Source organism: Kogia breviceps, chromosome 4 (assembly GCF_026419965.1).
Source record: "Kogia breviceps isolate mKogBre1 chromosome 4, mKogBre1 haplotype 1, whole genome shotgun sequence".
Classification (NCBI taxonomy): Eukaryota; Metazoa; Chordata; class Mammalia; order Artiodactyla; family Physeteridae; genus Kogia; species Kogia breviceps.
The window spans coordinates 162,070,161-162,085,676 of record NC_081313.1 but is presented as its reverse complement, the minus strand read 5'-3'; the positions used below and the strand labels follow the sequence as shown (position 1 = coordinate 162,085,676).

The following is a 15,516-nucleotide window of genomic DNA, read 5'->3' as shown; positions in this document are numbered from 1 at the left end:
GAGTTCCTGGTAACCATAAATGGGAAAACAGTAGAGTTCAAAATGTAATCATATTTAACAACTCTTCTGTTTTCCTGGACTGATAACAGTGAGTTTTGAATCCTAGTTCCCTGTTTCTCCATGATAACTTCCCAATCATGAAGCTAATTTATCCAATAAATTATTGATAAATATTCTTATATCGTTTTAGACTTATTCTATGGAAAAGACTATAGGGATGTCAAAAACTTTGAAAATAAACAAATAGTCACATAGTTACTTCACTGAGCCGATAGCTACTAAAATTTGCCTGGAAGTATAAGCATAGCATAAAAGAATAAATATCAAATTTGGGACATTCCCAACATTGAAAGCAAATAGAAAGATATTGGTCATTAAGATGGTTTCAATATGACACTTCAATATACTAGTAGTAAAGAAAGAAGAAGACAAATTCTTTTACCTAGTCAAAGAAATGTTCCAAGGTGTTCTTTAGGTGATAAAAAAAAATAGCAAAGTAATTGGCAAAAATGTTTAGGATCCTGTTACTTTCTAGTGGTGTTTTCACTGTAAATGAACAGGTTTCAGATCCTTTCTTTCTAAAAGAAATTCTTTCCACTTTTTTTCCCCCCAAGAAGAGCAAAAGTTGGGGTAAAAGGAGAAGGGGACAGAATCATATATCTATTAAGAGAACTGTGGTTAAGGTTGGGTTCACATTCTGGCCCCACTGCTTGTTAATTCTATAACCCTTGCAAACTATCTCCTCTCTAGAAGCCTCGGTTTTCTCATGGATTACATGTTGAAACACAGTAGTGTGTGCTTTATAAACAACTAGAGTTATTGTGAGGAATAAAGGACACAATGCATGTTGATCAAGTCTGACATGAGTCTGGCACATGCTGCATTAATCAGTGAGTTCTATCGTTGTGTTGGATAGAGCAGTATTTTCACTACAGCCTCAACATCTATGAAAGTCCTCACTAAGAGCCATGGTGAAATAAGCTTAGGAAATAATCAGTTAAAGAACATAGGACCTGTATCTTGACTGTAAGTCTTCTGAGATATTTCAGTTTCCAAGGATGTATCATAAACTTTGAGGAAAGAAACAAATATGTAAGGCTTTACAGTTTTATTTGAAATCCCTTTCTAATCAAGTGAGACTTATATGCCACAGAACAAACTTTGAAAGGGTCACACCTTTTATCTGTAGCCATCCAACTGGATACCCCAAGTTGAGTCTCTCACCCTATTAGTAGATATTTCAGGTGTGTTGTCAGAGTTACTGCTAAAACTATAGCCCTTGATATTATTTCCCATTAATTCGAAAACCTTCATCTGCTTTCCATGATTGCAGAAGTTCTAAACTCTTTAGTACGGCATTTGGTGACTTTGAAAGTACGGCTTAAACCTTTCCTTCCCATCTCTTTTCTAAGCATACCAATGTCTTTGGAAGCACTGGGTATCCTGGTTTCTCACCCTATTTTCTAAACCTACAGTGAATCCAAACTACTTCTCCACCTGACAAAACACACTCAGGTCTCAAGAAACGACTCATGTGTCCACATCTCTGGATGCTTTCCCAGTACCATTTTCTTTTCAGATAGAACCTCTGAACTTTTATAATATTATTTTATATTGTTTAGTACAAATCTATTAAAGATTATTATTGTTATACATTGTGACCGAATCCATTTATTCTCCTTCTAATAAATTCAGAAAGAGAAGGGACTTAAAAAAAAAATCTTCACAACATAACATGATGTCTGGTCCATAGTAGATGATCAGAAAATTGGCTTTGAAAAACTGGAAAAACATGGCAAAGCCTAGACCACGAAGCTGTGGATTACAATAAATATTTCCATATATGGAAGAGAGAAATCTACTCTTGCTCTACTAAAATGCAGATCCACCTCAGGGAAGGTGACTACAGGTGTGTTTGCCTGCAGATAGTGAGTACAAGTCAAATTATGTCAATTTCTTCTAAAACTAAAGGGTATTTCTTAGTTCATTGTCAGCAAGAGAACTGGGACAGTCATAGGTAACTTGAATCAAGGTGAAACTCTTAGTTTATGTCTACTGGGAGAAGATGAATATAACATATAAGTGGGGATTTCATAACCAGTTTTTATATTTAACAAATGCTATGGATTAAAGTTCCCTCAAGTTGCAGGAAAGATGTACTGTTCAGTTTTAAGGAAGAAGTAATTTTTCTCATTACAGTAAAAATAAGCCTCACCTAATAAACTTTGCAACACATACACAAAGAATATTTCATCTGAAAGAGCAACTACATTTAAACTGCTTTCAAATTGTCTGGGCCTTCTGGAGCTTCTGTCACCATCAGGAAGAATATAAAGATTGTTTGATTTATGTGGAAGGGGAAAATAAATTCTGTGCAATAGTCAAATGCAAAAAATATTGAATACAAAATAGACATTAATGCGAGAATTTAGTATTTTAAAAACAGTTAACTTTTAATACAAAGTTTTACATATGCCTATATCTGAGTTCAAATTCTTCTTGAAAAGAGAAATAGAAATAGACTGTTAACAATCATGTATGTCCAGAGATTTTGGTAAATGAACATAATCTACTTAATGGAGAAGAAGGAACCTTAGATTAGGAAACTTGTATATCTATTTATAAGGAATCATATGTTCATTTCTTGATTGAAACATTCTTCAATCTGAAAGAGAAGCCAATCTGACCTGCTGAAGCTGTGAAGAATTCATATAGATGAAATGAACTGTTGATAGAAATATCTTAGAGCAGCACCTCCCAACCTTTTTAATAACTCTTGACAGAAAGGAACCATGTAAGATTCACCTATATAAATTTACACATCCTGAGGGCAACCTCACTGCATGAGGTTCAAGGCTGCTACAACTCAAGCAGGAAGCTGTAGTCTTCAGTGGTTTGAGTATCAGAGGAAGGAGTTTCTCCCAGAAAGGCTGGAGATAAATTGGGAAAAAAAATCTCAGAAGGACAAACCCTCAAAAGAGGGAATACCTCGTCTGAGTTTAAACTATTATCAAATACTTGATAGATTCATGAACTACATATGAATAGGAAATACTTCAGAAAGCCCAGTGGAAAGCAAAAAGTTTGAAGGCTAAGAAATCTACGCCAATATTTCATCTGCTACTGACCACAGGTGATACTGAGATTGGAATACATTTAATTAGAAAAGCTGGATAAAAACACTAAACTTAACATTAAAAGTACAGAAGGGTCAGACATTTAAAAATAAAGCACAGATTGTTTGCACGTTAAAGAAAAGAATATGTCTACTATTCACAGTAAACATGAGAAAGCTGGTGTGGCTACACTGTATTAGATATTCGAAGCCAGGAGTATTACAAGAGATAATGAATGTCATTTCACAAAGATAAAATATCAATTCATCAGGAAAATATAAAAACCATAAATATGAAAAAAAAAGCCCCAAACCATAAATATGTATGTGCTAACAGCAGGTTTCTAAATATATGAAACAAAACCAGACAGAATTAAAGGTAGAAATAAATACACAACCTAGTTGGATATTTTAACACTCCTCTTAATCTCAATAAATGATAAAGCAAAAATCATAAGAAACAAAAATCAGTGAGATAAGAGAAAACATGAACAACCCTATAAAGAAGCTTAAGCTAACTATAATTTATAGAACCTCACACCCAACAACTGCAGAAATCATATTATTTTCAAGTACACATGGAAAATTCATAAAGATATATTATCAACTATCAACAAATTTCAAAAGCTGAAACCAATTACCACAACAGAATTAATTTAGAAATCAATACTGGTAAGATACCTAGAAAATTCTCCTAAAATACAAAAATTAATCAACACACATAAATAATCATGGTTTGAAAAAATTATGAAGTGTATGAAAATAAATTTTTTTTAAATTTTGGGAAATGCCTACATTGTTGCTTAAGGGAATATTTACAGCTTTAAATTCTTATAATATAAAAGAAAAGTTTAAAATCTGTTATCTAAGTTTCCTCCTTAATAATTAAATCCAAATAAGTAGAAAGAGAGAAATAATAAATGTAAGAGAGAAATCAATGAAGTAGAAAAAGAAAAAAGAGAAAATAAAGCCAAACAATGGCTCCTTGGAAATTATATAAAATAATAATCTCCTTCCAAGACTGCTCAAAAGAGATAAAATACAATATATCAGTATCAGGAATAAAATAATTTTGTTATAAGAGATTCTATAGGTATGAAAAACATAAAAAGGAATATATTATCAACAGCTTTGTATCATAAATTAGACAATCTAGATGAAATGAACAGACTCCTTGAAAATTACAACTTATGAAAATTGACATAAGAAAAACACAGAAAGCCCAAAGGACCCTATAACTATTAAATAAATTAAATTTGTAATGAAGAAAAAAAACTTCTCCAAAGAAATGGGCCTGTCAATACGGTTTGATTGTGAATTTGCCAAATACTTAAATAAGAAAAAAATAGAAATCCGAGACAAACTCACTTTATGTGGCTATCATAGCTTGATTCCAAAACCTGACATAGATATTATGTGTAAAGGAAATTAGAGACCAAAATCACTCATGAACATAGATACAAAAATCCTTAACAAAATACTAGCATGTGGAATCCAGCAATATATAAAAAATAATACACCATCACCAATGGAGTTTATCCCAGAAAAGCAAACTCTGTTTAACACTGAAATATCAATCCATATAATTTACCACATTAACAAGAAAAAGGAGGAAAATGCCACCTAAATCAAAAAGGATGTCCACTTCCATGATTTCTATTCAATATTCTGGCCCTAGCCAGTGCAATAAGGCAAGAAAAAATAAAGGCATAAATACTGGAAATAAAAAAACAAAATGAGGGTTGTTCACAGTAACATGATTATTTTGGTTAAAAAATCCTAAGGAATTCTACAAAACAAACAATAGACCTAATAAATAACCAATTTAACATTGTCACAGGTAACATATCAGTATACAAAATTAACTGTAGTGCTATATACCACCAATAAAGAACTAAAAAATAAGATTAAAAAATGAATCAATACTATTTATAATATCATCAAATAACTTAACTGGTTAATAATATATTTAAGAAAGAATTCAAGGATTCGACCCTGAAAAATACAAACATTACAATGAGAAATGTTAAAAGACCTAAATAGATGAAAAGATATAACATTTTCACAAATTAGAAAAATCAATACTGTTATTGATTTTCAACATATTTATCTATAAATTCAATATAACTCCATTTGAATCCCTAATAGTTATTTTTCTGGAAAAATTGACAAGTTTATTCTAAAATTCATACAAAACTTCAAATAATGTAAAAGAGCCAAAACAATCTAAAACCAAACAAAACACACTGCTGTAGAAATTATCATAGAGCCACAGCAATCAAAACAGTAAGCAGGGCTTCCCTGGTGGGGCAGTGGATGAGGATCCGCCTGCTGATGCAGGGGACACGGGTTCGTGCCCCGGTCCGGGAAGATCCCACATGCCCCAGAGCGGCTAGGCCCGTGAGCCATGGCCTCTGAGCCTGTGTGTCCGGAGCCTGTGCTCCGCAATGGGAGAGGCCACAACAGTGAGAGGCCCATGTAACACACACACACACACACACACACACACACACACACACACACACACACACACACAAAACAAAAACAAACAAAACAGTAAGCAAAATATAAATATAGACTTATAAATCAAAGAAACAAATGAGAGTGTTCAGAGAAAAGACTCATTTTTATATAATCTGTTAATTTTTGACAAAAACACCAATTCAATTCAATGGGGAAAGGATACTTCATACAAATCATACTGGAGAAAACATAAATAGATGGGGAGAAATAAGCCTCAATCTTTATGTTACATCACAGACAAAAATTAACTGGAGTTGCCTCACAAACCAAACTGTAAAATCTCAAATGATAAAGCTTCTAGAAGTAAACTAAGACTTCTAGAAAACTAAGTGACTTAGAAAACTGTCACTCTTTTGGGGGCCTCTGGGACAAGCAACAATTTCTTAGGACACAGAAAATATTAAGTTTTTTTTTTTAAAGTGATAAATTGGATTTCATTGAAATGATAAGGTGCTATTCATCAAAGGCACCAAAGCTGAGAAACGAAAAGACATTCAATAGACACAGAATACGTATCTGTAATACATGTACCTGACAGAGGACTTGCAGACAGAATGTAAAAAGAAGTTTTACATAAAACAATAACATGAACAGCAATAACAGCAAAAGCCCCATTTAAAACCATGGGAAAAATTGATGAACAGGTCTTTCACAAAAGAAGATATATAATATATATTCAAGACAATAAACACATGAAAAGGGGCTCAGCACCATTAGCTATCAGGGAAATACAAATTAAAACATTCACACTTGAACAGCTAAAATTAAAAAGACTGATGTCACCAAATCTTGGTAAGGATATGGGTTATTACACTCATACATTGCTGGTGGGAGTGTAAAATGATAGAACTACTTCTGAAAACTGTTTGGCAGTTTCTTCTAAAGTTAAAAATGTATTTATTCTATGATCCAGCTATTATATTCTTAGGATTTCATCTAAAAAACGAAATGGACAAACATGCACATGGGGAGAATTTGATAAGAATTTCATAGCCTGGTCCACAAGAGGCAAAACCTAAAAGCATTACAAATGCCATCATCAGAAGAATGGATAAATTAAATTGTGATTACATTCATACAACGGTACTCAGGGAAAAAACTTTCTGAGTTGCACAGTTAACTACATGGATGAATTTCCAAAACGTTACAGTAAATGACAGACCAGATAGAAATACTACATACTATATCATTTTATTTCTATGAATTTCAAGAAAAGATTTGATAGAATGACAGAAATCAAATCAGTAATTGTCTATAGAGACAAAAAGTGACTTTAAGGAAGCACTAGGGAACATTCTGGAACAGTGGAAATATTCTATGTCTAGATCAGTATGGCCATTACACAGATGCATGAATTTATCAAAATTTATCTAATCACATACTTAAGATCTCTCAAGTTGCTGCATGTAAGTTTTACCTCAGTAAAAAAAAAAAAAAAAATATTCTGTCATGAAATGGGCTTTGACAGAAATTTAAGTTCAGCTGTAGAAAACGAAAATTATAGTTATTGGGCTCCCCTGGTGGCGCAGTGGTTGAGAATCTGCCTGCTAATACAGGGGACACGGGTTTAAGCCCTGGTCCGGGAGGATCCCACATGCCACACAGCAACTAGGCCCGTGAGCCACAACTACTGAGCCTGCACATCTGGAGCCTGTGCTCGGCAACAAGAGAGGTCGCGATAGTGAGAGGCCTGCGCACCGCGATGAAGAGTGGCCCCCGCTTGCCAGAACTAGAGAAAGCACTCACACAGAAACGAAGACCCAACACAGCATATATAAATAAATTAATTAATTAACTCCTACCCCTAACATCTTCTTTAAAAAAAAAAAAAAAATTAGGGCTTCCCTGGTGGCGCAGTGGTTGAGAGTCCGCCTGCCGATGTAGGAGACACGGGTTCGTGCCCCGGTCCGGGAAGATCCCACATGCCGCGGAGCAACTAAGCCCGTGAGCCATGGCCGCTAGGCCTGCGCGTCCGGAGCCTGTGCTCCGCAACGGGAGAGGCCACAACAGTGAGAGGCCCGCATACCGAAAAAAAAAAAAAATTAGTTATTTGCACACCTTTGTGCTCACTTTATACAAATACACAAACATACTCAAACAAATTCTTGCAACTACTATTAATACATTATCCAAAGAAAGTAATCATTTTTAAGTACAAGAGAGGAAAACATGGTAATGATAATTTCTGAGATGTGTGAAAATTAGCATTTTCAATATTTTGATTTTTTTTGTCACTTAATAAAAATTTTGCTTTTTCTATATTCTGTTGAATTCTCTTTATTTTATAAATAATGTTTTAAATAGAGAGCTGTAAATGGACAGCACTGATTCTTATTTATTTTTACATGTTCTTTGCCAGCCAGTATACCAGTTGATATTTAACATTTAAAATTGAAAGGAAAGGACAAAAATTTACTATATCTCAAAAGATAAGATTTAGTTTTACTTTTAAAATATGGACGATGTCATAGAAATATTGTTTGTTTACAAATCAAAGATATCACATTTTTCTTTTAGTAAAATTAATACAATTTCTATTTTTGCTCAAAAAATGTTAATGAAGTAAGATCAGGAATCAGACCCATTTTCTCTCAGAAGTGTTGGCTGTAACACTAGTGTCAAATATTTCATTTTGCAAAGGCATTATTTCATATAAATGAATTTAATAATAACAATAATAAAGTAGCACATGTTAGTTTTTGGTTTAAAAGAAAATTCAAATTTGACAATGTGGACACTTTTCTCCTTTGGAAACTTGCAAGACAGGGTTATGTATTTCCCTGCCTGGTGGGCATTTCCATCTATCTCACAACCCTAAACCCTACCAGAAATATCACAACTTCTTTGATGTTTATATATATGTTTCAGATTCTGGGGAAAATGCAAAGAACAAATGCCAAGATTATTAAAAATTCTCATTCCCTATTTTGAATTCAAGGAGGTACTAGTCAACAAGAGGGGGAAGGAATTACACCCCATGATCCTGTTTCATATTTCTCTGCATAACTAAGCCATTCACACTCTACTTTGTCATATTTTATATTAATACTCTGATAAGTTATAAAGGTTTCAATAGGTATCATGAACTCAAAAGTCTGTAGGGTCATGTAGGTAACATAAATAAGCAAAGGAGTCTAGAAGTATATAATAAAGGGTGGTGGTAAGGATGTGACTTGGAGAGCATACTCTCTATATAAGGGCAGAAGCCACCTACTGCTGCCTGGCATGGTACCTCCAGAACTTCTGCATCTTCATAAGAGGCAAAAATATCTGCATTTTAATGCAAACTCTTTGATGTTGAAAATAAAGATTCAAAAAAATTTAGTTAGTGTGCAAGCTAGAGAACCCACCTTCTGACCCAAAGTTATCTATGGGATATCAATTCACAACCTGTGACATAAAAATACCTTTCTTAATTTATCTCACCTGTAGTACATTAAGTGAGGAATTTTTATTACTTCCTTTTTAATGAAAAAAAAAAAAAAAAAAGACACGGAGATACCCAAGGAATTAAGTTGATCATACAAACATGATTAGGTCCTGTATATAAATCTTCTGCTTCCCAGTACAGTGCCCTTCGATCTAAACCTTTGAACTAGGCAGCCAATCTTCCAAACATCATGACCAATAAAAAGCAAGTTCAGATTAGAGAGCAAAGGTAGCTTCAGGTAAAGTTGGTTCCCTTTTCCTACTTTTTGCTTTGGGGCTCCATCTGCCTCTGGTCATTTAGTGTCACTATTTCTTCCACTTATTCATCCTGCCCCAGACTCTATTATTTGGCAATAAAAATGGTGAATAAAGTTCTAAGAAATAAGACATTTATGATTATTGGGCATAACTTTCACTTTAAAATGAAATGGTGAGGAATGGCAAATTCTTAACTAAATCAAGTTATATAATATTTAAATTTGGGGCATCTATCACAGGCCAGGTGGGAAGCTGGAGTTGACAGGAAGGTTCAGAGAACCACCCAGCATTATGGAGGCTGTACTTCTTTGGTGACTGTGATTTATTGCATTCTATTCTGGGATTGAGTGATACCTGTGTAATTTGAGATAAAAAGATATAAAGAATTCTCCTAAAGCCACCTTGCTTTTTCCTTCCTTATAACTTTTTAAACTAAAAGAGAAGAATATAGAGATTATAGTAGATAATTTTACACAATGACTCATTTGTGTGTCAATTCCAAAGCACCATAGTGTTATAGCCTTAACAACCAAAAAAGAAATATTAGTAACTCATCTCTTCTAAGTTCTTCTAACTTAGGGGGTTCTTAAAAAATTCTGAGGTATGCAATATGTCAAGAAAAAGTGGTGCTTAGCACATTTCACATATAATAAATGCTACTCTAAAGATACATAATTCTACATTTACTACCTAGCTGGGAATTTTGCTTTACAGTGTCAAGGAATGAAATTAAACTATGAAGAAACATGTTTATTTCATTCCCTCTTCTCCTTCTTTGTACCTATGTATGCATCACTAGATTGTAAGGATCCTTCTTCCAGTACACATGCTGATGAAATTAATCATATGGTGTCTTACAGTTGTCCAGTGGAGTACATCTGGCTTTCTCAAGGACATGCTAAACAGACTTAAATCCATCAATAATCTCTTTTCAAACCTTTTAACAAAAGGTATAAAAGGTTTGAAATATGTCTTGAGATAACTGGTGGAATCTCACATTACCACATCCAGGTATATTCTCACTAGGGTTTCTCCATTTATATGGATGCAATCCAAAATAAATGTGACTGGGCTTTCCAGGTATTCTTAGAGATACAAATGGAGAGACATCAACTTTGTGTCTGAAACACACACCACACACACACACTTACTTTGCATCTATATATATTATGTGTATATATACATAGTATAAATGTACATACTGTGTGTATAATATGTAATTTTCTTATTTTTGCTTAGGCAAAAATAATAAATGTAACCACGTAGAGGAAGGATGTGGAGAATGACAGTAGTTCACCTCTGAGCTCTGAAAAGACTGATACAAAATGTCAATATCTGAGTTTTCAGCAATTTAATCACCTACAGAAGCCATAATTGCTGCAAAAATTATTTTTTAAAGCTGATATGTTTGCCTTGATAAAAATATATAGACATCAAGGATAAGCATTATTTTTCTTCTACTAAGGGGACTGAAAGTCCAAGCCTTTCTAACCAAGGAGAAATTTAGCAAGGATAGGCACCCCAAAATAGAAACAAAATAGGAAACTAATCTTTCCTAAAAAGAAACCATCTCTTGAGGTTACAAAACTCACTCTTTGTTAAAACTGCTCAACTAAAGCAGTTGAGAGAGAAGATATTTCAGATTATATCAGGCCATTAAAATTGTTTTGCAATATTATTAGTTTCCATATTATATGGAATGATTTACTACAATTTTAAAAGAAAACAATACTTGCTGAAATAGTGTTACAGGGCATTTCATAGAGTAGGTACTTAACACATATTAATTTTCTCTACTCTTCCAAAGAGATAATCACAAAATATCTTATATATGAGGAAAGGATGGATCATGTTCCTTCTCTTTACCTTGTCATTTTTAATTCAAATGTTAAAAGTCAATTCTTTCAAGATTTTTTCTCACAGTTTAATGGAACTCAGCAATAACCCAAATTATTATGAGTCAATTATGAGAAAACAATTATCAGGTACCTACACTCTGCCTGACACTTCGCTGGGTATTAAAAAAGGTAGACATAAAATGTTTCTTCCCTTAAGTAGCTTTCAATCTAGTTGGAAAGACAAAAAGCAACAGATAGCACAGGAGAAAATGAGACATAAGAATAACAGCTGAACTTGAATGATGCCAGGAATTTACAGCATGGATATGTCAATTACCAAAACAAATTAATGGGCTACACTACTATTCAATATTCTAACATTTATTTATTTTTGTACTCTCTTCTTCGGCATTGGTTATAGTCTTACTGGTGGAGAAAGGGGGATATTTGTGTGAATAGTAGATTAACTGAACTCTCTGGGGAATGAAGGCAAGTAGATTTTCTAATTTTTTTCATAGACTTTTGTTTAAATAGCGGAAAGAAGGTATTTTTTAACATGATGCTGCAATATTTCATGAATGATTTCATTGACTTTCCTTCCTAAAAATAGTTTACCAAAAAATGCAAAGCATAGGAATTTGGGAAAAGTCCTTTTATCTTAAGTCACACATTAAAATTACAAAGCATATACTATAAGCAAAACAAAGTTGAACAGACCTTTCAAAACATAACCAGAATATTAGAGAATAATAATGAGATGTATTTAAAATATTGTACTTTTAAAAAGAAAATGTTAAGTTCCTAAAATATGAAGAAATACTATTGTAAATAAAGGAAATTATTTAAAAAATAAAAAGATGTAGGTAATTTGATGAAAGGGGATCATAATGAAGGGTTGAAGCTGGTAGCAGTGAAGATTAGGTAGAAATGTACAAAGAAAGGGGAAATCACAGCAACATTTCTGAAAAAACTGCCTGTAGCCAAATTGAACCAAAAGGAGCTATGGGCATGTGAACAGTGTTCAAATTCTCTGCTCCTTGCTTCATTCAGCTTTGTTAGTATGCTTTACACTGCACTGCTGTTATGTGGTGGTAAAAATGCCATAATTTGCCAGAAAAATTGTTTATGGACTACTGTGACTTCCACATGAAGATGATGGCACTCCTTAAGTGAAACAAGCCAGAGAAAGAAATACTGCATGGTATCACTTATATGTGTAATCAAAAAAAAAAAAAAAAAAAAGTCGAACCCATAGATCAGAGAGTAGAGAGTAGAATGGTGATTGCCAGGGGTTGGAGCAAACAAGAGGCATTTGGTAAATGGGTACAAACTTTCAGTTATAAGATGAATAACTTTTGAGGACTGAATGTATAACATGATGGCCATAGTTGATAATACTGTATTATAGAATTGCAATTTGCTAAGAGAATACAATTTAAGTATTCTCACACACACAAAAACGATATTCAAGGTGATAGATGGGATTAACTTGATGGTGGGAATCCTTTCACAAGGTATACATATATCAAATCATCATGTTGTACACTTTAAATAAATTATAATTGTATTTATAAATTATAGGTCAATAAAGCTGAAAAGAAGATGACAGAATTTGTCTATTTACCAATAATTTATAAGCTAATTTACATTATAGAAACATGTTGTAGCAGAACAAAATTCAATTGTTTTAAAAAATAATTATATCATTTACTACCTTTGGATTTTCAAAGGGATATTTTGATTTTTTTAATGAACACTAGGATATTAATATTCACAAAATTGTTTTAATAGTCTTTACCATCTATTGAAGGAGAAATATACTAAAATAAGTACTTACAACACAACATAGTAAATATTAATACTGAGACAGAAACAAAAGGGAACTTTTAGAATCCTGAACATACTATTACAATTATCGTTCTGCCTTCAGTACCTTAGCTTTTAATGCCCTCCTCCTCCTTGGCCAGGGTCCAATTTCTTAATCATCTTATAAGAATTTCCTTCTTTAGAGCAAAAGCCAGCTCTACCTACCACCAGTTCCTCCCATCAGGAAACTTGAAGAAGCCTCTTAGATAGGCTCATCCACCAGAGGGCAGACAGCAGAAGCAAGAAGAACTACAATCCTGCAGCCTGTGGAAGAAAAACCACATTCACAGAAAGATAGACAACATGCAAAGGCAGAGGGCTATGTACCAGATGAAGGAACAAGATAAAACCCCAGAAAAACAACTAAATGAAGTAGAGATAGGCAACCTTCCAGAAAAAGAATTCAGAATAATGATAGTGAAGATGATCCAGGACCTCAGGAAAAGAATCGAGGCAAAGATCGAGAAGATGCAAGAAATGTTTAACAAAGACCTAGAAGAAGTAAAGAAGAAACAAACAGAGATGAACAATACAATAACTGAAATGAAAACTACACTAGAAGGAATCAATAGCAGAATAACTGAGGCAGAAGAACGGATAAGTGACCTGGAAGACAGAATGGTGGGATTCACTGCCATGGAAAAGAATGAAAAGAAATGAAAATAGCCTAAGAGACCTCTGGGACAACATTAAATGCAACAATGTTCACATTATACAGGTCCCAGAAGGAGAAGAGAGAGAGCAAGGACCTGATAAAATATTTGAAGAATTATAGTTGAAAACTTCCCTAACATGGGAAAGGAAATAGCCACCCAAGTCCAGGAAGCGCAGAGAGTCACATACAGGATAAAGCCAAGAAGAAACACACTGAGACAACATAATAATCAAATTGGCAAAAATTAAAGACAAAGAAAAATTATTGAAAGCAGCAAGGGAATAATGACAAATAACATACAAGGGAACTCCCATAAGGTTAACAGCTGATTTCTCAGCAGAAACTCTACAAGCCAGAAGGCAGTGGCATGATATACTTAAAGTGATGAAAGGGAAGAACATACAACCAAGATTACTCTACCTGGGAAGGATCTCATTCAGATTTAATGAAGAAATCAGAAGTTTACAGACAAGCAAAAGCTAAGAGAATTCAGCACCACCAAACCAGCTCTACAACAAATGCTAAAGGAAATTCTCTAAGCGGGAAACACAAGAGGAGAACAGGACCTACAAACCAAACCCAAAATAATTAAGAAAATGGTCATAGGAACATACATATCGATAATTACCTTAAATGTGAATGGATTAAATGCTCCAACCAAAAGAAACAGGCTTGCTGAATGGATACAAAAACAAGATCCATATATATGCTGTCTACAAGAGACCCACCTCAGACCTAGGGACACATACAGACTGAAAGTGAAGGGATGGAAAAAGATATTCCATGCAAATGGAAATCAAAAGAAAGCTGGAGTAGCAATACTCATATCAGATAAAATAGACTTTAAAATAAAGAATGTTATAAGAGACAGGGAGGGACACTACATAATGATCAAGGGATCAATCCAAGAAGAAGATATAACAATTATAAATATATATGCACCCAACATAGGAGAACCTCAATACATAAGGCAACTGTTAACAGCTATAAAAGAGGAAATTGACAGTAAAACAATAATAGTGGGGGACTTTAACACCTCACTTACAGCAATGGATAGATCATCTGAAATGAAAATAAATAGGGAGACAGAAGCTTTAAATGACATAATAGACCAGATAGAATTAATTGATACTTATAGGACATTCCATCCCAAGCCAGCAGATTACACTTTCTTCTCAAGGGCACATGGAACATTCTCCAAGATAGATCACATCTTGGGTCACAAATCAAGCCTCAATAAATTTAAGAAAATTGAAATCATATCAAGCATCTTTTCTGACCACAATGCTATGAGATTAGAAATGAATTACAGGGAAAAAAACATAAAAAACACAAACACATGGAGGTTAAACAATACATTACTAAATAACCTAGAGATCACTAAAGAAATCAAAGAGGAAGTAAAAAAGTACCTAGAGACAAATGACAATAAAAACACAACTATCCAAAACCTACAGGATACCGCAAAAGCAGTTCTAAGAGGGAAGTTTATAGTTATACAAGCCTACCTCAAGAAACAAGAAAAATCTCAAATGAACAATCTTACCTTACACCTAAAGGAACAGAAAGAAGAACAAACAAAACCCAAAGTTAGCAGAAGGAAAGAAATCATAAAGATCAGAGCAGAAATAAATGAAATAGAAACAAAGAAAACAATAGCAAAGATCAAACTCAAAGCTGCTTCTTTGAGAAGATACACAAAATTGAGAAACCATTAACCAGACTCATCAAGAAAAAGAGGGAGAGAACTCAAATCAATAAAATTAGAGCTGAAAAAGGAGAAGTTATAACAGACACCGCAGAAATACAAAGCATCCTAAGAGACTACTACA

The 15,516-nt window shown here is 33.7% G+C and overlaps 1 protein-coding gene across 1 annotated transcript in view; it reads right to left on the bottom strand.

Moving 5' to 3' along the window:
• The window catches only part of TENM2 (teneurin transmembrane protein 2), a 3,844,234-nt gene that overhangs the window by 2,195,599 nt on the left and 1,633,119 nt on the right, over nucleotides 1-15,516 (bottom strand). The gene's annotated exons all lie outside the window — the stretch shown is intronic.